This window comes from Pagrus pagrus (assembly GCF_965226575.1).
Source record: "Pagrus pagrus genome assembly, chromosome: 3".
NCBI classification, from domain to species: domain Eukaryota; kingdom Metazoa; phylum Chordata; class Actinopteri; order Spariformes; family Sparidae; genus Pagrus; species Pagrus pagrus.
This window is the reverse complement of record NC_140187.1, coordinates 1224798-1248718: the sequence shown is the minus strand read 5'-3', so window position 1 is coordinate 1248718 and position 23921 is coordinate 1224798. Positions and strand designations below refer to the sequence as shown.

At 43.7% G+C, this 23921-nt stretch overlaps 1 long non-coding RNA gene across 2 annotated transcripts; it reads left to right on the top strand.

Moving 5' to 3' along the window:
- Positions 1–6156: 6156 nt before the first annotated feature.
- LOC311255364 lies at positions 6157–10106 on the top strand. 2 transcript variants are annotated; one of them, XR_014622359.1, is made up of 4 exons: positions 6157–6628; positions 7995–8208; positions 9220–9316; positions 9608–10106. It is a non-coding gene; the product is annotated as an uncharacterized lncRNA (long non-coding RNA). The 2 variants fall into 2 exon arrangements; XR_014622360.1 differs by lacking the exon at positions 6157–6628 and adding an exon at positions 6867–7037.
- The last annotated feature ends 13815 nt before the right edge of the window (positions 10107–23921 follow it).

Sequence of the window (23921 nt, the reverse complement as noted above, 5' to 3'; positions counted from 1 at the left end):
ACCATCTACTGCACTGGATGACTTCCACAGTTAAAATGTACCCCGGGAGGAACGGACAGAAAAGAGGGGGCTAACGTTTAAGGATGGATGGCTCGGATTTTACTTCTGGGAGGAGAGCAGAGAGAAAGATGGACGGAGTCAGACTCAATAAGATAAGAATTACAAGAATCATGCCAGGTGGACAAAGAGCAAAAGGCTTTCTCCGTGTTTCTTTCAGGATCGTTGAAACCAAATGAACAAAGAAGAAATTCTTTTGTTCTTCTAACTAATGGCATTTTTGTCCAGGTGGGTCAGAGCCAGGTGAAAGGCAGCTGCTACGGTGTCGTCTGTAGAACAGTTGGGGCAATGAACGAGCTCCAGGGGGTCCAGTGAGGAAGTGCACTCAATAAAGCCTCTTCGGTCCTGGGGGGTGGTGGTGGTCCTGAGCCATGCAGGAACAACTGCCTCACTTTGTTAAAATCGTCTGAGAGGACCTCTGCAAGCTGATCAGTACCTTGCTTGAGCACTTGACCCAGTACGTTGTCAGGCTCAACAGTTGTGTTGAGGTTAGATTTGGATAGAGTTGTCCTGATAGCAGCTGTGGACCGGCAGACCAGATTTGATCGGATCTCACTTCCTGCTCTACATGCGGATAAACCCGTCCATCACTGGGACAAACAGACTCCATGTTTCTACTCAAAGACAGAAAGAAGTTCATGCAGAACATTTGCTGAATTTACAAGAAGGAACAAATAAGTCAGAATCAGTCAGAGACAGAGTTTCACACAGTTTATAAAGTGTCTCCAACTCAACAACTCACTAAACTGACACATTTGTTAAGGGAGTCTGGGGACAAAGAAGTCGCCTATACTGGTTACTGTTTAGTGTGTTTGTAAAATGCGACATGTTTAGATCAATAAAATGTTTCTTCTGTCATAAATTGAGTGTAAATGGTGAAATCAGTGTAAACAGTGTGTTCAAACAGCTGCTAAATGTTGGCAGGTAAGACTTTAGCACTTTAGACACAGAAGCAGACAGGCTGGTACAGCCATGCTGCCACAAACTGACACTTTGTACAAGGAAACAAACAACTTACTGTTTTCATTTAATGCTGAATTTACAAGAAGGAGACGATGATTCAGAATCTGTCAGAGACAGAGTTTCACTACGTTAGAAAGTTTGTTTTAACTCAACAACTCCTAAAATTAGCCGATTTGTTAAGGGAGTCTGGTGATATTGAGTTAATGGTTTATTTTATGTTTTGCATTTAATGCCGAATTTACAAGAAGGAGACAATGACTTAGAATTTGTCAAAGATTGTGTTTCACAACAATTATAAAGTTTGTTTTAACTCAACAACTCTTAAAATCACAACATTTGTTAAGGGAGTCTGGTGTTGTGGTTACTAGTTCACTGGTCCGATCAGTTGAAACAGACAGTGTGTTCACAAACAGCTGCTGCTGACATCGGCAGGTCAACAGAGACCAAACATGTCATTTACATTGAACCATGAATTAAACAGGCTTGTTTTGCTCTTCAGAGTCTAAAGACGATTAGATCACATGGTCAGCTGGTGACCAGAAGTTGCTTGTGTTCTTCCCTGAGTAGGTCAGCTTGTGGCTGATGGTTCTGGTGAAGAGCGTTCTGGTCTGAGGTGGACGAGTTTGTTCATACGGAGCTCAGGTACTGATCTGTTGACCACTCCTTCACTCTGTTACCGTCCAACAGAATCTGACGGGTGGAGAACCTGCTGGAAACCAGCTGCACATGAGGGGATGAATTTCTTCTCAAACAGCCTTCACAACAACAGACGTGCCGCACGTTTTATGGAGCTGGAGGGAACACTGCATCCAGTGTGCCAGAGACGCTGTTTGTCCTGGATATTTATGATTGTTCATAAATAACAGGCTCTTTGTCTGCGCAAGACTCACACTGCCTGGAGTGGAAGTGAATGGGCAGAGGGCAGATGGAGGTGTTTCGCTGCTCCACTATTTTTAGCAGATGGAGGTGTTTTACTGCGTCACTATTTTTAGCCAAGAATGCAACAATGTAACTGAGCAAACAGCCAGTGAAACAGTTCAACAGCACGCAATGTGTTTGTCTTACACGCCTGGCTGTGTGTCGATAAAATAAAGATGTGAAGAAAAAAATCTCACAGAAAAACACAAATATTCATCGATTCAACCTGCTCCCCCGTCCTGCGTTTCCTCTTTTGTCTTCATTTCAGAGACGGTGTCTCGGTGTGTGTTCCTGCTCACCTGACTCTTCTGCCACAGCAACACTGAACAGTGTCGGAGCATGAAGACATTGATTTCTGCTGATATGAAAAACGGACTCTGTGGATCTAATGCACATAAATCATCCTGAGAAACTGATTCATGACTTGGCATCAGACAACAACACACAACAGTCAGGACACACTCGTGCAGAAAAAGATGATAGATGCACGCACGCACGCACACGCACGCACACGCACACACACACACACACACACACACACACACACACACTACAGCTCAGCCAAGAATCACGTTATCTTTGTTTCATTGTTCTTGTTGATACATAAACACTGAAGACTCCTCCACGTCGGTCGAGACTGAAATATTTCAACAGTCAGACAGATCACGTCTGATTGGAGTCTGAATCCTGCCGACTCTGGTAATCTGACTTTCCAGTTGGACAAAAAGACAAAACAACAGACAGTAAAGATGGTTCTTGCATGTGTTATAAGTAAAAATAAACCTGCTACTTTCCAGGTGATTGTGTCTTATACTGAAATTAGACTAATATACAACAGTCACTTGTGGCTTTTGGTTAAATATCTCAACATTCGCTGATGACGCTCACGGTTCCCTGAAATTCAAGATGTCACACATCTCATCAAGATCAGGAGCTGTTGGATCTTGTTCTGGGAGTTATGAAACAAAAGTAGGGCCCTTATAGAAGGAGCCTTTGTCTGGTGGTTGATGAATATCACAATATGAGTACTGCTGTTGTATAGTTACATTAAAATGACCACAGTAAAGTATCACAGATGAAGGTCTATGTCCGAGATGTAACTCAGAAACAGGGATCTTACACACACGTGTTTTAGAGGCTCGCAGTTTAACTATTTCTGGAACAATAGTTATATACATGTGTGAAATACTGCAGAAAGTAATTACACTAGATGATGTTAAAGGGCAACAGGGGAAATCTGATAGAACGAGAGACACTCGTTAACAATACACATAAAATAGAGTTAAAACAGAGGGTTAGCTCTGTAGAAATATACTTTAGTAAGAGAAATGATGGATTGTTTTGTGATTGTTAATTTATATAAGCTTACAATAAAAAAACAAGAGTGAGTAATCAGAGTAGACCATCGAAAGAGTATTTTGTCGATGTCATTAATTATCTTACATGCTGAAACATTTTGTAGAGAAATGTCTCAGAGCTTCAGACGGTTCTGATCGATCGGTGTCTGAAAGTGATCCGGACGATATTGTTTGACACTGTTGTTGTTGTAGCTGTGGTTTGGACTCTGCCAACATTTTAAAAATGATTTATAGTTATTTATAATTATTGTTCCAGCGTTCTTGAAGTCTTGTTTCTCCCTCTCTCTCTCTGACAGACACTCGCATTGATCGACACCCGAGGAACCAGAAGCTTTGAGGATTCGCTCCCGTGGGAATGTTTGTTCGAGAGTTAAGTGAGGAGCTCAGATCCGCTGACGAGCGCTGACACACTTGAAGTCAGTTTACAGTGTGTAGGCGGCTGCAGGTCAGCAGCTCCATCGCCGGATGCTACCTGTGCACGGTGAAAGGCCAAAAGTTCATCTTTCCGTGGCCAGCCACCCCATTTCCTGCCCTCATGTCATGGTGATTAGCTCCTCAGGCTCATTAGTCATGCATATTGAAATGTGAACATATGCTGCTCCTGTTTTATTTGCATTCTTAAGCCTCGGCAGGGAAGAGGAAGGAGCATTTGCATACTTGCAGCAGCCCACCAGAGATGGAAATAGCTGCAGACCCTTTTTAGAGTTGTGTAACCAACAACATCAGTGGTCATCATGTTTTCCTCCCCCTCAGTACCTCCCCCTTTTCCCTCCATCACCCATCTGCCCACTCACTCTTTAATTATCTCATACTTTATATTTTGTTTTAGCAGGAACACATAAAACATGTGAGATGGTTTTTTATGTGTGAAAGTGAGGCTGTTTGTCGGGTTATAAAGTTTGAAATTTGAACTCACAGCCGGGACTGAGCTGAGCCTCGGCAGCTAACGGTAGCTAGCGCAGAGCTGCAGTTCGGTTGCTGCCCCTCATGTTTTTTGGAGCTACCTTCAAACTCTGGCTATATTTTTTTTACAAATTCTACTTTCAAGAGCAGAAGGCTCGTTAAATGTGTGTTCTTGCCTCATTTGCAGGAGAAACGTCCGAGTCAAGCCTGCAAATTTGAGGCTGCTGCCGGCTACCCTGGTTCACATGGGGAAGAGGTCCTTCTGAGAAATCAACAAAGTTTTATGAATCCATCAAACACTGTTAAAAGTTATCAGTGAATCTCAAACACATGAGCGTGAAAACTTTAAAAAATCAGAGCTCCAAGTTAGTATGTGGCATCTGGCACGCCAGGCAGGGTGTGAAAAGAAGCACAGATTCATAAACACATCATCTTAATTTGTTTTATCCACATTTCTTTTATCAATCCTTCTTCTCATCTTTGAAGAAAGAATGAAGCATTAGTTTTCTTCTTGCAGGGATGAACAGATGGGTCGGGATGGAGAACAGCAGCTTCTACAACATGTTGTGTAGCTGCAGTGTTGGTGTTTGGTGAGTGAGATCCTAGTGTGTTCATTCATATCCAGCATTCAATAATACAGTGGAATATATGTATATAATGTTTTCCTTATAATTTCGACTTCTCACACGACTTGATTTGTCCTGTCCGACGGACTTTAAAACACTTTAAAATAATGTATTTAATTAAGCAACAGGTTTCAGCTGTTATCAAAGACTGGGTCTAATTCTGACACATTCGGTTTCTACAACATGTCGTCATGTCTTACATAAAGGAGGTGATGGGAGCGTGGGCTGCCTGCCCAGCTGTCATGGGAGGTAATTTATGCACATACAGCAGAGCTTTGTTGATCAAAGTAGTGATGCAAAAAGAGAGACAGAAACATGCAGCGCAAATGAGAGAAAGAAGAGGACAAAGACTGTCGACTGTCTGTCTTCCTGCTGGGTGACTTTCCCCAGGACGTCTCTGCTTTGATCAGAGCTTCACCCTGAAAACTTTTAGTGGACGACAGAAAACACTGAGAAGCAGGAACACCGAGGGTCAGATGTTTAAATGATGAGTTCACACCAGAAGCATTCGTAGCCCGAACTTTGGGGGAGTTTTTCATGCGAACACACAGTTTTACTCCCGAATGGACACGAGGCAAACTGCTGAACAAATAATTGAAAAAGAAACATTTTCACAGGGTCAGACTTAATAAGAAGCGGGAACAGAGTGCAGACACATGGAGACATATTAGTGGAAGATACACTAACAGTAGAGTTGCAAACTGTTAATTAGTGTAAGAAACATGATGCAAAAACTGAACTTTGTGAACTTTTGAGCTCAGGCTGCTGACCTCCTGCCTCAACGCCTCCATGTACTGAATGTCTTTAAACGTGCTTGTTTGTTTCCCTGTGACTGTCGGCGTCTGTATGTTCCTCCTGTTAGATCACTAACTCCCAAACAAGGATTCCCAAGGGTGGCATCCTCATTACAGCTCGGTGTTCCCCCGGGTGATTCGTTGTGATCGATGTGTGAGAGAGGGAGGGAGGGAGGAGAAGAGAAACCAGGGCAGCAGCAGCTCCAACAGTTTAGTTTCTCCCTGACCTTGGTGTGTTGGTGTCCAGCACAGTTGCACAGGTGGGAGGAGGAGAACAAACAGGTGGGAGGTCGATTTAAATGAGGGAGCATGAGGTGAGTGGTTGGTGTTGTGCAGCATGTTGGGTCTTAAACATCAATCTGTCTGATGTCCATCTGCTGAGTTTATCTGCAATATGTGGAGCAAACGCACAACAATGACTGAATATGTATACAAAGTTTGAAGCGATAGATTGTTTTTAAGTCGTCGTCAGACATTAACATTGTGACGTGTTTAAAGCAGAAGTCTGCACTGACCTGCAGATGAATGAGTGATTTTTACAGCATCTGTCCACAGCTGCTCGTGCTGCATGAACCTTCTTTAAATCATGTGGGAGACATGAGATTACATTAATCTTCTGTGTCATTTCCTCCTTTCTGACGCTTTTTCAGCAGAAGTGGTTTCATTTTGTATTCGTAATCTTTTAAAGACGCATCTGTAGAATTTCTCACCTCATGAATAACACGTAAAGTCACAATCCTGCATTATCGACGCTCTGATGGGAGCAGTGTGATGAAACTACAGCTGGCACACAGACTCGACACACTGTACACATTAAAGTGTCCCTGCAGACATCTGATGACCTCCAGCCGTCCACTGTGTCAGAGACATTCAGAGCAGACTAACACTTTTTATTTCAGTTCCAGGACACAGACTGATCAGAAAGAAGTCTCATCAGGGCCTGAAGAAAGACGAGCGTCAGGTACATTGAGGTCTGCAGTGGCTCAAGGAGAGACTGAGACTGAACCAGGTGTGTGATCCCCACCTCTCGAGTCTCTTATGAAAGGGCGTCGCCCTGAGTGGTCATGTGGGGAAAAGCCCCAAGCTGCTCTCACTCATTAATTACAGCTTTATCTCCACACCTGCACAACAGGTGATCTGAATCTACTGCAATCAGCTCAGAGGGAGTTTGACATTCAGCTACAACCAAAGTATATGATGAGCTTCAAACCAGCATAGATGTGATTCCCTTAGGGAGTGACAACATGCTACCAACGAAGAAGAAACTGCAAAATACTCTACAGCATTTTATCCTCCATCAAAGAAAATACAGAGAAAAACCAATTTCACACTAATACAAGATTCATGTGTTAAAAAAAGGATGTGTTTAGTTTGAATCAGCGTCTCCTGAGGGGACGTGGGGACAAAGGAGGGACGAGGTGAGACAGTTGTGTTCGAGTGCTTCACACGTTCATCATCAGAAAGCCTCTTTTCTTCATCCTCTTCTTCATTTGGACTCTGTTTCCTCCTCACTGTCTAACACAGCTCTCTGTAACTCTCTCCCTCTCAGCTCACTCTGTAGTCTCGCCTCTTCCTCCCCCACCTCCCCCTCACTTTCCCCCTCGCTTCATCTCAACCTCTCGGCCGCTCTGCCTCCCTTTATCTTGCGTCTCTCTCCTCCCCCCTGCATGCCTCTCCCTTTCATCCGCCCTCCAATTATCTTTTGTTTCTACCATCTTTCTCCCCGTCCAATCTGGCAGCGCCGATCGGAGCAGCGGTACAAAGCAGACCGTGTGGACTGCACACAACTTCTCCTGCTTTGATTCAGATTGATGCCGAGTGCCATCGGGTCAGAACCATCGCCCACTTCTCTTCTGTGGTGCTTCACAAAAACAGAATGAGGCAGAAAATTATTCTTCTGGTTTTTGGAAGTGGTTTCCTGATTCAAGGTCGCGGGTTCAGTTTCAGCAGAGAGCACCGAGTCTTAAACCAAGCAGCAGAATCACAAATCAGTTCTTCACACGAGGAGTTTGACTTGTTAGAGGGAATAAATAGCAAGTTCTGTAAATGTCAGGATTTATACAGAAAAGAAAGAAATAATGTTAAATACATACATTATTGAATAACGAGAGCTGTGAGGTAAAACAGACGATGCAAAGTATTGACTGAAGAGTTCCCGGTGCACACAATCAAACAATTTGTCTGAAATATTGACTTTAAGTATTTAAATTACATGTAAATTATTTCCATTTAATTCAATAACATAAGGTCAGTGTGAGGGGTCACATTTCACTGTTTTTCTTATTATCTTGAGTAAATTTGAATAATTTAAATAACTAGATGTGTGATTTATTAGAGACTGAATAAACTGTGTGAATGTTGTTTTCTTGTTTTAGGAGTGACACTTTCAGACCGTCTCTCCTGGGAGTCGTCCATAGTGACGCTCAGCTGTTCAGAAGAAACGTGGCAGAAATAGTTGTGAAGAACGAAAACAGAGGGAGAAGTTTGGCCCGACTCCTCGCTCACCTTCACACAGCTGACGAATCACAGCGCTGAGTGGGCGTGAACGATGATCGTTGGTTTGGAAAGTTACGATCTGACGTCTGAAAGGTAACTGGGGGTTTCTCTTGAAGGTATGTGACATCCGACAAACACTCCTAAAGAAGCGTCCTGGTAGCTGTTACCTGTTTTTCAACAAAATGAGTGTGTGATGGTAAACCCACTAAAAATAGGTGATCGACTCCGACTCCACGGATCAAAAATAAACTGGGAATGTTATTGAAGGTAACAATTTCAGCAACTATAATGCAATGAAATAAAGACTCTCTTTGAGTCTGAAGCACGACAATATAACTTTCACCACAATTATTGCAGCCTAATCGAAATAATAAGAAGGATTCCCTGAGTCGATTAATAAAGTCCTTCTTCTTCCTAATCAATGAATTCATGCAAACAAAAGGTGGCTTAGGTCAACAAAATAAGAGCCTCATTAACCTGCACTCACAGATACCTGCCAACTAAATGTACCTGGATATTTTCATTAAGATCCACGTGTTGTTCTCCAAGAACTGAACACAAAGTAGAAGAAGACTTTCTGTATGTGCTCTTTGTTTAAGCCTGATAATATGGACTGCAACTTAATCCTCAGCAACAACATTTATTAACCTGAAGATGTAGTTTTTGGTGTCTTCTGTGATCGATCATCTTTAAACGCTTCACTAACCGTATTTGGGAGTTCCTTCAACTTCTCCACATTCATGCAGCAGCTGCAGCCGGATTAGCTCGATCCAACGAGCGCTCCTGAGGAAGTGCAGCAGCAGCTGAAGTCATGTCGGACTTCACACAGCTCAACATGCAAACACTATATGAGAGTGCCGGGTTTGATTGGCAGACTTCTGCTGTGTAACGAACTCAACAGTGCAAAGAGTGAAGTCAAAGCAGCAACATGAAAATAAAAAAAGTACAGTGAAGCAGCAGACGAGAGCCATTTACAAAGCTCAGTGGATGTTGGCAGACTTTCCTTCGCTGGCACCACCTGAAGGAGACAAAAGGTCTGAGAGTCAATATGGAGTTTGTAGGTAAATGACTTCTGACAGAGTTTTCTATGTTTCATGCTGGCAGAGCTGGATTATCCCACAGAGCTCAACAGACAGCTGATCAATAGGACTGAATAGTTGAGCGTCTGGTTCCCAGGTGGGAGGATAACGCTCATGCTGAGGTGAGTTTTGATGAATTATGCCAAAGTTTCAGACATGAAACCCATCAAGTGTTGTTGTCTTTATACACTTGATCTCTATCTCCTGAGGATCTGTCTCAGTGCTGGAGGGTCAGCAGGTTTATAAATGTGGGCTTTCTCCTCCAAATTACCACACGAGCTGCGGCGTATCTGTGTAAACATTCCCAGCATACCGTTCAGTGTTGACACAACGCTCACACACACTCGTACACACACATGCATACGCTGGCTACACACATGAACACTGACTGCATTATCTCTCCCTGAGCCCAGAGGGTCCACGTGCCGGTACGTACCAGCTGATCGCGCCAAGATTGGGAAAATAAAGTTCCTCCGAGTGGAGACGGACAGCTGGAGACCAACGCTGGAGTCATGAAGTATCCACCAGGAATCCATTCATCGTTAAATGAGTCGAAACATCTGATTAGAAAAAGTCACTGATCCATTTTTTTGAGGGGAAACTGTCGAAGAATCTTTATTTGATTTATTTCATTTAAAAGCCTCCTGATGAGAACATGTCGTGTGTTTCATGTCCATGCAAACTATTTTCTTTTCCCCCCAAAACTTCACAGTTTATCTTCAGATGTCGAGGTATTTGGCTCGTTTTGGGGAGAAATGGCATAATTAAACTTCTGTTTGATCATTTCCACTCACTGTAATGAATGTGGCTTCGAGGCAGCAGTGAAACAAGGAGTGCCTCAGATCACTGCTGCTCAGATAAATATTACCATTAAATATATTTGAAACACTCAAAGTAAAAGCACGACTGCAGAATGACCCGTTTCAGAATAAAAGCTGTATTCGATGCATCTGTGTGTTCATCACTAGTTTTGCAGCTCAACTCGTCCTCAGAAAAACGACCATATAGCTTGACTGTAAAAGCAGCTTATAACGTATACACATCTATGATTCTCGTTAGGTGGCGACCTCTAGTGGCCGCAGTAATTATTACGACAGCAAAGGAGGACGTGAGGAGAAGTATATACAGCATATATTTTATGCTGCATAGCTTCATGTATAAGAATGCATCGTAATTTAAGTGTTTGAATTAATAATCAGAATCTGCGAAGTAACAAGTAACTAACTATGCGATGTGTGTTAATGTCTTAATATTCATCCGCTGCTCGAGAAGATAAAGTTCATTAAATCCAACAATGACACACAGAGACGAGGTTTACAGAAAACACACTGGCCTCTAATCTAAAATAGCTCTGCTACGTGCCTGTGTGTTCATGCAGACACATGTCACACACACACACACACACACACACACACACACACACACAGCTGATAAGACTGTGGGGACAAAGTGCCAAGCAGCCAAACTTATTTTCCCCGTCAGTCTCTCGCTCTGTGTCGGCCGGCCTTTTGTTTCTTCGAGGTACCTTCTTTATACGTCTTGCTCTATCTCTGTGCTCAGTTTGTCTCAGCCTCTGTCTCTCTGCTCTTATCAGCTCCAGTCCACACCAGCCTCACTCCCTCTCCCCGTCTTTGTTACCGGTTCTCCCTCTCTCCTGCGCTCCCTCCCTGTTTATTTTTACATCTCTTATGTCGTCCTGCTCATCCGTAACCTGACCTATACTGCCAGCAGCTGTCTATCTGCCAGTCAGAAGCTACTCAGCCCTGTCCTAATATGTCGCCTGGCTGGCTGCTTTAGCAACAGCGGGCGGGCCGGTATTATTAGAGCTACAGTAACAGTAGGAGGAAACAGGGTGACGGTGTCTGAGGCGGTCAAACTGTACACTTACACTTATATGCTGTGTAATAACATGTACAACGCTCACAGTGCACAAACAGAGGAGGCATGAAACTGTACGTCCCCATATGTTCATAATATATCTGCTCTTATTGACTCCCACACACACAAACACAGATTTGTACAGTGAGACAGTTTAATGCTGCAGCTGAATGCGTCTGTATGAAAACCTGAATGAAATATTGATTAAAAGAAGATGTAATTAGTGGGTGAAGGTGACGGAGACAATGAGAGCAGATGGAGATAAAGGAAGAGAGTTTATGAGAGTTCAGACGGGAGGAGAAGCAGCTGACCAGCTCTCCGAGCACATCATGACAGCCGTTTTTATTTATTTATCATTATGGATTTATTTCCAAGATTTTTGGCCACAAGAGGAAAATGTAATGTATCACAGCTGACGTGTTGCATGTCGACACCATGTACACCGAGCGTCCGTCCGTCCAGACTCAAAACACAATCCTAAAAACAGGGTCGGCAGCATTTCTCTGTTTTAATCTGGGTCTGACTATCGACTTGGTTTTTCACCTTTTAAAGGACGTAGCAGTGCTGGTTTCACTTTTAGGGAGTTCCAGTTTAGAGGTCTGACTCACCGGATGGATGGTTACTCTAGTTACTCTAACACTAACCTGGCTGCTGATGGTTTGAAGCTAAACAAGCTAGCAGCTGTTACCATTTCTTTTGCTGGTATTTAGCCAGGACTCACCTGCCGACATGCAAACACATTCTACACAACAGGACCACGTTCGCTGCAGCCTGGACTGAGATGACTGTTTTTTCTTTTATGCTAAAATGAGAATTGGAGCAGGCAGACTTTGTCCAGTGTTGACACAGCGAGGTGGAGGGCGGACTGTTTTAGTAAAAGTGTTTTAGTGGCTCTAAAATGTTGTCATTTTGTGTGCGCTGGGCGTAAATTGAGCAAAAGTGACGTGTTTTAAAATCGATTTGATACCATTCCAGTACTACGACTGTTTTTCATATTTTTAGAAGAAAAAAGGTTCAATTTTCTTGTTCTGTGTAACTACAGTGATTGTTTGCTGGGTCCTGAGTGCTGCCAACACACAGGTGACCTACTCTCAGCACTGTGCCTGAATGCATCTTGTGTAGACGGACAGAGAAGTGAAGCTGCTGCTCACACTGTCTCCTGTGTCGACACGCTGTAAGTGTAACGAGTCAAGAGATGTGGAGGAGAGAAAATCCTGGAGATGAATGTTGGACTCTGTGGCGTCGACCTGCTTCTCCCCTAAATACACACACAGACACACACACACACACACACACACACACACACACACACACACACACACACACACACACACACACACACACACACACACACACACACACACAACCTTAGACCACCCGTACTGCAGTGGGCAGCCTGGTGGCACCTGGTGTCACCTTTCCTCAACCAGACACACACTTAACACCCTGAAACCGCTCACACCTCCAAATATTCAGCTGCACAGCACGCTGTACGACACACCGTCTCATAAATACTTGCACTACATACACGGATGCAGCAAACATACGAGCAGGAGACACACAGACAGGCACAGATGCAGCAGCAATGTGAAGCAGCAGCAAAAAAACGAGTCTCTGCAGTGGACTTTAATGAGCACCGCAGTCAGACAGCAGTTAATAGTCATGCTAATCTCTAAGCTGCTGCCTCCATCCCTCCATTCAGTCTCTTCTTCTTTTGTGTTGTCTCTCCCACTTTCCCTCCGTCACTCTCCAGCTCACCCCTTCACTCTGCAGTTATTTCTGTCTCCCCCCTCTCAGGACTCCTGTCTCCCCCCCATCTGTCTCTCTCTTCTCCGTCTCCTTCTCTTCAGCTCGTTTCCTCTCCCCTCCATCACTTCCCCTCCTCATCCTTTGTTTGCTTTCTCCTTCATTTTCTCGTTCACTTTTGCTCTCCGTCTTCTGACGTCTCCCTCCCTCCATCCGCTCTTCACTCTCTTCTCTCTCTTCTTTATTTTCCTCTTCCCTCCTCTTCTCTCATCTCCTTATAGACAAGCACTCCTCAGAGGCCTCTCTGAAACACTGTGTCAGCTCTTCAGGACAGACAGTGTGTGTAAATATGTGTGTTTGCAGGTGCACGTGTGTGTAAACCATACATCTTGGCACGACTGTTAATTCTGTAGCTGTATTACAAACCACTTACCGACCTCATCCAAGGCTATTTGCAGGAAAGAAAAAAAGGGTAATGAGACATGTGAGGAGAGACGTGAAGACGTTTAAAGTGCTTTGATGAACAGATGGATCGACAGACAGACAAGCAACACAGGAGGGAGTAAATGAGAAGAGGAGAGCGGAAGAGAAGCAACATTAATGACAAGTGATTAGTCTGAAAGGAACAGAGAGGGGTTAATTGTGATGCGTGCTAACAGGGCTCCTCAAGGGCTTCATACATATTAAAGTCAACATTGACAAAGCGTGGGACATGTAGTGCCTTTGTTTTCTGCTGAAATGTAAAACAGACAGATAACACAAAGTGGAATTAAAGAGGATGAGTGCCGACCCCTGACACGGGTTCACTCCAGTTAAATCAGTGTGTTGAAAAGAATTTCCATTTTTTAATAGAAGTCACTTCAGTGGCAGGAAGTCAAACTCACTGCAGGTAACTGAGTGTCAGAGCTCCAGTGTGAAGCCTGAAGCATCACATGTGCTGATAACACACAGACGGACACACCCGCAGAGTAAAACTGCACATTCCTCGGTCAACTCATAATCTTTAAAGGCAAATGTTTTCAAATTAGGAATATTTTAAATGAGTTAATCTTCAGTATTCTGAAAAACATGGACTTTCTGCCACGTGGCCACAACCCTGACTCCAAAAACGTTGGTACACTGTAAATAATCAATAACTCCCAAATGAACTGTGTTTACTGACGACAGTTTTCTGAAGTGGTCCTGAGCTCCTTTACACAATCATGTGTTTGACAAAGTGGTGAAACTCGCTCCGACTCAGCCGCTTAATCATGAAACGATCACCTGTTACCTGTGAACCTGTTACCTGTGAACCTGTTCACCTGTGGACTGACACAAACCGTCTTTTGTTGCTCCCGACATGTTGGAAACGTGTTGCTGCCATCAAATTCAGAATAAGCAGATATTTACTAAAATCAATGAAAGATTAAATAAAATGTCTTTGTGTTAAATCGACTTCATGTCAAAAAAGAATTAGCATATTATCACACTCAGGTTTATTTATGGTTTACACAGCGTCACAGGGTCGTACCTGTACCAAAGGTAGACACCAACTGTAAAATCAGCCATAATTCCTACATTTCTGAAATAGGTAAAAATGGTGAGCAAGAATGCAAAGGAATAGTACGCTCTTTATACTTTTGCGTTTCAAAGGTTCAAAAGCGTTTAGATCCTTTTACGTATCAAATTTCTAAATGAGAAGTTAGCCCACTGGTGACCAATCACATAAGCCAGGTCCGACAGATTATCCATTTATAATTTCTATTATGTTGCTTAGCTCCTCAAACAACATCCTGTCAGGAGGCTGCAGCAGCAGTGGAGGGAATATTCTGGTCCAGAACCTCACTGGAACCAGAAACTGGGCGTTACCATGTCCGAGTCTGTGGACCAGATGATGATACTCCCCTGGTTGTGTCCTCCAGCAGCTCTGCACAAGGACTTACAGCCTGTATGTAGGTGAAGTGATGCTCTGAGCTAAATGCTAATGTGAACATGCTAATCCTCACAATAACAATGCTAACATACTGATCTTAGGTAAAATATTATCAGGAAAGCATCTTTGTTTAGCATGTTAGCATGCCAACATTTGCTAATCCGGGCATTTCGATAGCAAACAGGATAACAGGATACATCCACCAGGCGGCGTGAACGTCTGCACCAAAGTTAATGTGACTCCATCCAGTAGATGTTGAGATATGTAAGTGTGGATCACAGTGCTGGACCGATCACTGCATGTGTTACTGGTCAATGTTTTGCACTTCCCTCTGAAAACTACCTCTAAACTCGATCAATACGTTTGTGAAGGATTGTAATTTACAATCTTGTTCCCTGATTTTGACATTTGGTCATCAGTATATGAATCTACACAGATCCCTCCTGCTGACACCTCCTCTGCCTCCTCCTCCATCTTGCCTTGAGTCCCAGTCGTCAGAGTCCCATGAAGTAACTGAGTCAGCACAGTGTGTCACTCTCCTCCCTCTCACGAGTCAGAGAGGACGAACACACTTATGACATTAGTTGGAGGCTTTGATCCAAAGTGTTCAACAATAGTAAGACTGTCACATTTAACTAAGTTTGGTTCCTTGTGCTGCCGGGCTGCTCTCAGGCTGCTCTCAGGCTCCAGCCGGCTCCAGCAGGCCACAGGGAGCATCATTGTCTTTTCATCAAAAACAGCGAGTCTGAACCATTTGCTTTTCCCACAGAACAAAGCAGCCTAATTACTGGCCTGAGCTCGCTCCCTCCGTCTCATCCCGCTGGAACAGACTCAACATTTGACTTTAATCTCTCTAGAAATCAGCGCCAGTAGTTGTGACTGAAGCCAATATTGCTCTTTAAAGCCTACAGCCCTCAGTGTAACACTGGCTTTAATAGGTGGTGAGTGTTGACAGCTGGAGGGATTTGGTGCTCGGTCTGAATGGTTATAGTCTGGGGAGAGATCAGTCTCTCTGATGAAGCTAAACGGGGTTCCTATTACGATAAAACATGTTAAGTAGCACTGATGACAAAATAAATGAGGCCATATGGATTGATTCTGGTTGTATCATTTCTGACCCCTTACATGAATTAAACAGAGAGCTTGTGTTGTAACAGTGCGGCAGCATCGAGCTGTCGGTGTGAGCAGATCGTTACCGGTTCTCTGATCGGCCCTTCGTTACTGCAGAAACTATATCATATACTAGATCACTATAAATACTATAGGATCACGGTATAAATACTATAGGATCACTCAACTTTCATTCATATCATTTCAGGATGTAAGCTCATACATTTAATGTTTTTTAACCAGGACCTCCAGTTTTTGGATCAAGTCGCTTGTGAAAAATAAGTTGTGTCAGATTTAGCTGCTACAACTGTAACATCAATGTGTCGGATACGTATTTAATCAACATGTCAGTAGATAACTCTAGTAATCTATATAATATGCATTATTGGTAATGGGTCATTGCACAATAAGTAGTGGATCATAACAAAGTTTAGTTGCACAACAACATCATACTACTTTCCCGTCTTAGCCTGAGAGCCAGAATTCACACAAGCAGAAGAAGTTGTGTCAGGGAAACATGAAAAATGACCTTTGCTTTTGTTTTTCTGGTGAAGAAACTCAGGACAGAAGTCGTTCTGAAATCCACGGATGGTCCTACAGATTATAACTTTCATTATGACGATATGTTGTTGGCCAGATCCCGCAACACTTCTGCACCGAAGGCCCACCATCACGCTCGCTTTTCTTGTAACACTGAACTAAACAACAAGACATCATGTTACTGACACTCCAGGCCAACAGTCGGCTGTCGACCAGTGTCGGCGCTGTAGGTGAGCATCAGTGGGCCTAGTGCTTGTGGTTTGCCATGCAGCGTTGGTACTAGTCGGCCCTCGGCTGTGGCTTTTTTTCCGACTGAGGAAGTACAATCGGCGATGGAGCCCATCAGACAGACAAATCACCCTGACTGGCTGTTCAGCTGAGTGAATCGTGCATGAGAAGAATCAGGAGAAAGAAAAGAGATGTCGCTGTAGTATCCATGATTTCAGCTCAGCCTCTTCATCAGGGACATTTGAAACTTTCTATCAGACATGCTCTCCATTAGTGTTTCTGTTAATTAGGGTGGTTTTATCATAACGACAGTTCGTATATCTACGATCCTGAGTCTTTATTCCCTTGTTGAATGAGGAATACTCCTGTTGATATGGAGAGGTATTTCCACTCATGCAGACGCATGAACATACAAGCTGGTTGTAGACTTTGCGGTGGCAGCACTTTCAAAATAAAAACACTTGCATAACACCGCAATAATCACTTCCTGTCCAGGGTATATGGCGGTTGATCTCATGCTCTGCTCGGAGGGGAGGGAGCTCTCAGACCCCCCGTTGTCTCAGCAATTTTCATTTTTGGTTGCCGCTCTTTTTCTTTGAGTTAGCTGCTTCCTGCTGCAAGATGCTTTGCTGTGATGGGTCGCACACGTAACACCTCGCCAGCTCCCTCTTTTCAGCCATCACACAACAGTCGATCTGTGTATGTATTATGTAGCACTGCGAGGCCGGACTACAGTGCAACATTTGATTGTTCGACTTGAACAGACTGTAAAAAGGGCTTGTGATTCTGCTTCTACATGAACTTCTCTTTCTCCCTAACAAACCTTTGGGGACACCTGTGACAGTGATTGCTTCCTCTAACTCTTCCTCCAAAATAACACCTCCAATTCTGTCTGCACACCTTCACATCGTTTTTCCTCGTCAATAATCCAAAATGTTTTCCTTGAAGCACAAATATGTCAAAAACTGTATTTCACCATATACTGTGTTCATAAAATGGTGTGCAGTTAGTATCAAAGATGGTTTAGTTTGAAAGAAAATAACAGAGGACCATCACGGCTGCAGACTCACAAAACGATCCTCAGATTGTCCAGAGAGAAGACGCTCCTCCGGGACAGAAAGAAAAAAAAACATTTCCTCCTCACCCTCTCCTCCACTTCCTCTTCCTATATCTTCTCTCTTCCAATGTTCATTTTAAAAATCAGTAAAGCTTAATGTCTCTCTGTCTTTTTTGTCCCTCGTTTACACCCTTAATTATTGATGCTGTCTGCCGATGCTCGTCCCCTGCAGTGTGCCGGGGAGCTGGGTCATTACATCCGGAGAGACGGAGGGTGACAGAGAGAGCGATGGTGAGAGAAAATGAGAAAGATGACACAGCGAGGAAGGAGGGAAAGATAAGAATGGATAGAGGAGGAGGAGAGAGGGAACACACACACACACACACACACACACACACACACACACACACACACACACACACACACACACACACACAGGTGGCAGGGGATGGAGAATGTAATTAATAATCACAGTGGGAAGCGTTTCACAGCTAAGTGCACTTCCTGGCTCCTCCCCAGACTCTGCATGTGAATGTGTGAATGAGTGTGTGTGTGTGTGACTTCATGTGCATTACTGTATGTGTGTCACATGTTCACATGTGTGTGTGTGCATGTATATCGTCTCCAGACATTTAATACATGTCATCATCACCTTCTTTCCAGCCTGCTCACCAGTCCCAGGTGTTACTGGAGACACAGCGGGAACCAATTACTTATAGCTTATTAAAAAAAGACTCCCTTGAGGTCTGTAATATTGGATCCTACAAACTGAGTTGATTTCAGTGGATGGTAGATCCTCTTGTCAGATTTGCCCAAAGTATCAACAGCTCTTCGCTATGGTAACCATCGGAGGAGCAGTGGAAGAGTGTGAATGGATCATCGGTAAATCTGAAGGCGACACAAAACTAAACTCTAACAGTGTTAACGGGGAAATACTTTGATTTTTAAATGTTTCAGAGAGAAGAAGAGGCAGATACATTTTATTTCTAGTATAATTATGGAAGTGAAATTATCCTTCAGCTGTTCATTCAGTCAGACGCAGCCGGCTGGTTCACAGGTTTGAATACTTTGAATTTTCTTTTGTCGTTCCAAAAAAAAAGGAGAATGAAACCAGTCTTGATCCGTGCCTGAGCCGCCAAGATACCAGAATTAAGTGTTGATATTTAAAATGGTTAAATGTTTCTATGATATGTTTCACACCATGTTCACTTTCCATGTATACGAGCTGACTTTCACGAAGGGTAGTGGTGAAGTTACCAGTTGAGACCACAGATCAGTTTCTCAGTGTTTGTGGAGACAGAACAGGGATGTTGAGCCTGAACCTCACCAGACTGTGACCACAGCGTTGTTACCAGATACAATTAAAAACAGTTGCAACATAAAGAAATGTTTCAACATATTGCTGGTTTTGCAGAAAGATAATTGCCAATATTTATTCTGGTTGTGCTCTGATGGCGCTCTTGAGGATCTAGTAGCATCTAGCCGTGAGGTTGCTCACTGCAACCAACTGAATACCCCTCCCCTTACCGGTTCCTATCCAAACATGAAGGAGAACGTTTGGAGGCCTTCAGGTAACCTTAAGATGCGAAAGGCCCTCTCCAGAGCCAGTCTTTGGTTTGTCAATTCTGGGCTTTTGTAGAAAAATGGCGGTTCAAAATGGCTGAAATCATTTTCCTCATAGACCGCCATTAAAAAAGAGAAGTCTGTAAAACTGGTGACAGGACACCTCCAACTGCAAACAGTTTCTGTTAGTAATTTTTGATCCATGCAGGTTTTATATTTGGAAAAACTTTTCTTGAGCCAAGAAAGCGATTTAAAAATCTGCTGCATGACTCATCTCCGAAATTCAGCTCCGTCAGGCATCGTTTGCCGTGCGGTGAACGTGGGGGGAGTGAAGACCGATCAGCTGCTCCTGACCGGCCGCCGGATGTTCAGATGAATATCTGACAGAAGGTAATAGAGACACAACGGTGCTCAGTTTCAGGTGATTAAACACGCATAAAAACACAAGTATGAATATTACATATAAATCCTCCACACTGGACATGTAACTCCTCGTCCTCCCAGCTGGTACAATAATGGATTGTGTGTATTTTATTGCCTTTGGTGTCATTAATTTATCGTTAAAGAAGCATCGTAAAAATGGAGACTTTCTTCACTATATCCGTCTTTCAGACCGGCGTGGTGACGCAGGTCATCTGAGCTGGCTTCGACACCCAGCTCTTGACCCAGATTAAACACGGGTCGGACAGAACTCAGCACTGATATGAAAGACTCAGCTCATTTTTTTAATATAAGAAATATGTTTAAGTATAAGTAAGTTAACCCTGCACATCCAGAAGCGGTGCCCCTCATTTCAGCAAAGACGTGATCACCTGAAAGCTGAAATGAACATCTACGGGTCTGAAACGTCTGAAACCGGCTCATGTGTGAATGACTGTGACAAGAGATGATGTCACAGCAGCAGTGTGGTCTGAATGGGTGAAATGACGCATGTTCATCAAGTGGGTTACACAACTGTGAGCTACACATGCAGGTGGCTGGATGACAGTGTGGTTGATGATCCTTGACACATTCAGAGGTTTATATTTGACGTTGATTCAGAATGTTACAGAACATCTTTATAGTTCTGGACCAGCAGTATTTCACGGCACAATTGGGAAAAAGATGACAAAACAGGAGTGCAGTAGGGTGTAGTAGTCCTGAGTCAAAAACATTTGAATTTCAGTTGTGTGGTCGCGGTCAGCGACACAGCATGGGGCTGGTTTTTGCTATGATTGGTCACTTAACAGAGAAAAAATGTTCCCATCATGAGCACTCCTTACTAGTTAAAGGTTTCTCAATTTTTAAAATTGCTCTGCGCTGCAGTCGCCCTGTGCGGTGCCTTTTCATAATGGCCACTTTCCATCAACCTCTCCAATGACTGTCATAAAAAAGTGCTGGCAATTTGAAAAAAGTGGACGACTGTGAACAAACTCTGCTGCTCTCTTTCTGTCCACACACACATGCAGGTGTTGAGGCACTGGAATGGAGCGGTTGGTTCTGGAGGTTGGATGTTTTATGTGTGTGATTGTGCGACACATCGGCAGTTGGACAGTCACGCTTGTGTGGCTGTGAGACATTAACGGGCAGAGGGATTCTGGTTCCTGTTTTTCCACAAAATTTACACCACTTAAAAACCTCAGCTGGACCAAACTGAACTTTAATGACATGAAAAACCTTCTGTTTACTGTTCATTCAACTGCAACCACAGCTGGATACAATAACAGTAATTAGGGATACACAGTAGACAGTAGATGTTTTTCAGCTGATAAGATAACTGATAACTCGGCATTTTCAGATTTTAAAAACAATTTCCTAAACTGTCGGTGCCTGATGTATTTTGTGTGCACGTCTGCGTCGCGTTACATCCGTGACACAGCTGCCGGAGCAGATCGCGGCTGTTCTGGACGATGCTCGGTCAGCTGCACCTCGGCACGTTTCAACAGCGTCTCTAGAGCTCTCCACTCCGCTCTGCAGAGAGCATATGTGTCGGGTCTATCTTTCATGTGACATTCAAAATTTAGGTCAGAGTCGATGACAACACCAAGTTTTTGATATGTTTCGTGGTGTTTAGCTCAAATAATTTTCAGTGGTCGGACAGTTTCTATCTTTCAGCTTCTGCTCCGTAACTTGGATCTAAGTTCTGTCTTGATTGAGCCGTAAGAAGGTCACAGTCATCCACAGACTTATGATGGAGATGCATGCAATCAAGTTGTTGATAAAACTATAGTCATTTGAGTTTATAGTGGTATCATCTGCGTGTTTATGGAAATTGATGTTGTGATTTCTAACAATGTTGCTGAGTGGTAACAGACTGAAGAGACTTGGGCTGAAGATAGAGCCCTGCGGGACACCACATGTCAGGAGGAGTGGTCATCCATGTCCGTGACAGCAAATATGAATAAGACAACCAGTAAGGGAGCGAGCCTGTCTGTCAGAAAGTTTGAGAAAAGTCATGCAGTTCAGCAGGCAGAGCTGCAAATCCAACCAATCTGCTTCGTTACGGTTTTTTTTTCTTGCACCTTGCCCTGGAAAAGATCCCAGGGCAGCTCTCTGTCCAATTCTGGAAAACCTTGCAGCAGTTTTTCTCTCACTGTTCTGACCTTGGGTGTTTGGGGAAAACCAGACAAAAACAAAAAAACAGAAACACTTTCAGAAAAACATTGTTTACTATGACTTCAGTAAAGTGTTGGAAATACACCCCGGTGTAAAGATCCTGCACAACTTTCTGAACATCACTTTGCTAAAAAGCAGGACTTTGCACTTTTTTATGACCCTGCCCGACAGGCAGAGGCAGTGTGTGTCTGTGTGTGTGTTTGTGTTAGTGTGTTTGTGAGTGTGTGTGTGTGTATTTGTGTTAGTGTGTGTGTGTGTGTATGTATGTGTGTGTGTGTGTGAGAGAGAGAGACCATGCAGAAGAGAGAGGTAGTTTAAATGTAGGTACTAAGCATGCATGTGTTGTTGTTTGTGTGAGAGGGAGAGTGTTGTGTTTGCACTGCACTCTAAGTGTGTGTGTGTGTGTGTGTGTGTGTGTGTGTGTGGCGAGAGAGAGGGAGAGAGAGAGGGAGAGAGAGAGGGAGAGAGCTGCAAGAGTAATGCGCTCTATCTCTGGAGGCAGACTGTCTGAACAGTGAATATCTCTTCGGGTATATACAGTCTGCTCTGTCTGCACAACACACACACACACACACACACACACAGTATAGACACTACACTCTAGCACACACCTTCTCTCACTGAGCGCTACATCTTTACAACTACACACATTTTCCTTCCTGCTGCCTCCCCAACCTTTCTGTTTCACCACTGTATCCACACACACACACACACACACACACACACACACACACACACACACACACACACACACACACACACACACACACACACACACACACACACACTTCCAGCTGAAACATGGTGGCAGCCTCAGAGTCAGGACGGCTTCATCGCCTCTGGACAGAATAATATGAACGAGGTCTTCCTGTACGGCCGGGTGGAGCACGGAGAGACTTAAAGAGGGAGTCTGGAAACCACCAAACCTGGACTCAGTTCAGCATGAAGAGACACAGACAGAGATCAGACATGATATATTCAGTTTCATCCAACTAAATCAGTTACTCCTGTCATTTTTTTTTATTAAAAAAAAAGGCAAACAGATAATTACAAATGTCATTTAAACGCCACCATGGTGCATCGATACACTGTCAGATAAAATGTAAAAAATCAAGAAAGGAGGCAAGAAATATTCTTTTGTCCCACAGTTATTGTTGTAAAGTGGCCACAGAAAACAAACCAGCCGGCAGCAGAAACATTTTATTGCACGAGGCAGCTCCTGGGGGGGTCGGATATATGTAACTATAATGTTTATGTAAAATATGTAACTACAGGAATATGAAATGAGATGGTGGAGGAGAAAATGAGGCAATAATGCTCAGCAAAAGCCCTCCCTAGATAAATAAAGGTTATTAAGTGCATCCCGCGGCACCTCGTGAGGGAAAGGAAATTACTAAAATAAAACAAATTGCAGCTTGTTGAGCATTCATCTCACACACACACACACACACACACACACACACACACACACACACACACACACACACACACACACACACACACACACACACACACACACTCTGTCTCTCCATCGCTTGCCCTCTCAGCTAATCTTCTCCGCTCTAATACACGTGAGGTCATAAAATCTGATTTGCTTCCACTCCTCTACTGAGAGCCACTAATTCCCAATTTTGCTCTTCCGGTCCGAACCAGCGTTCCCTTCCATTAATTGAGATTTTCTCTCTCTCTCTCTCTCTCTCTCACACACACACACACACACACACACACACACACACACACACACACACACACACACACACACACACACACACACACACACACCGGGTGAAGCTACCTTTTTATTTTTTTGCCGTGCCAAGTGAAGCTGGCCCGCTGTGGCCATGTGTGGACATGTGCTGTCATTATCGGAGAAATGTGAATGGTGGGTGGAGATGAGACGGTGGTGTAAAATTACAATAAGGGTGGGATGCAAACACACAGACAGACGAGGAGGGGGGGCTTTAATTTAAGACAAAGTGATTTGGATCACAGCGGGATGAGCATTATGTCGGAAACATCAAGGGACGAACGAAAAAGAGTTTAAGACGGACGAAGATGGAGGAGGAGGGAGAGTGTGAAGGAACCAGGAGACGTTTCC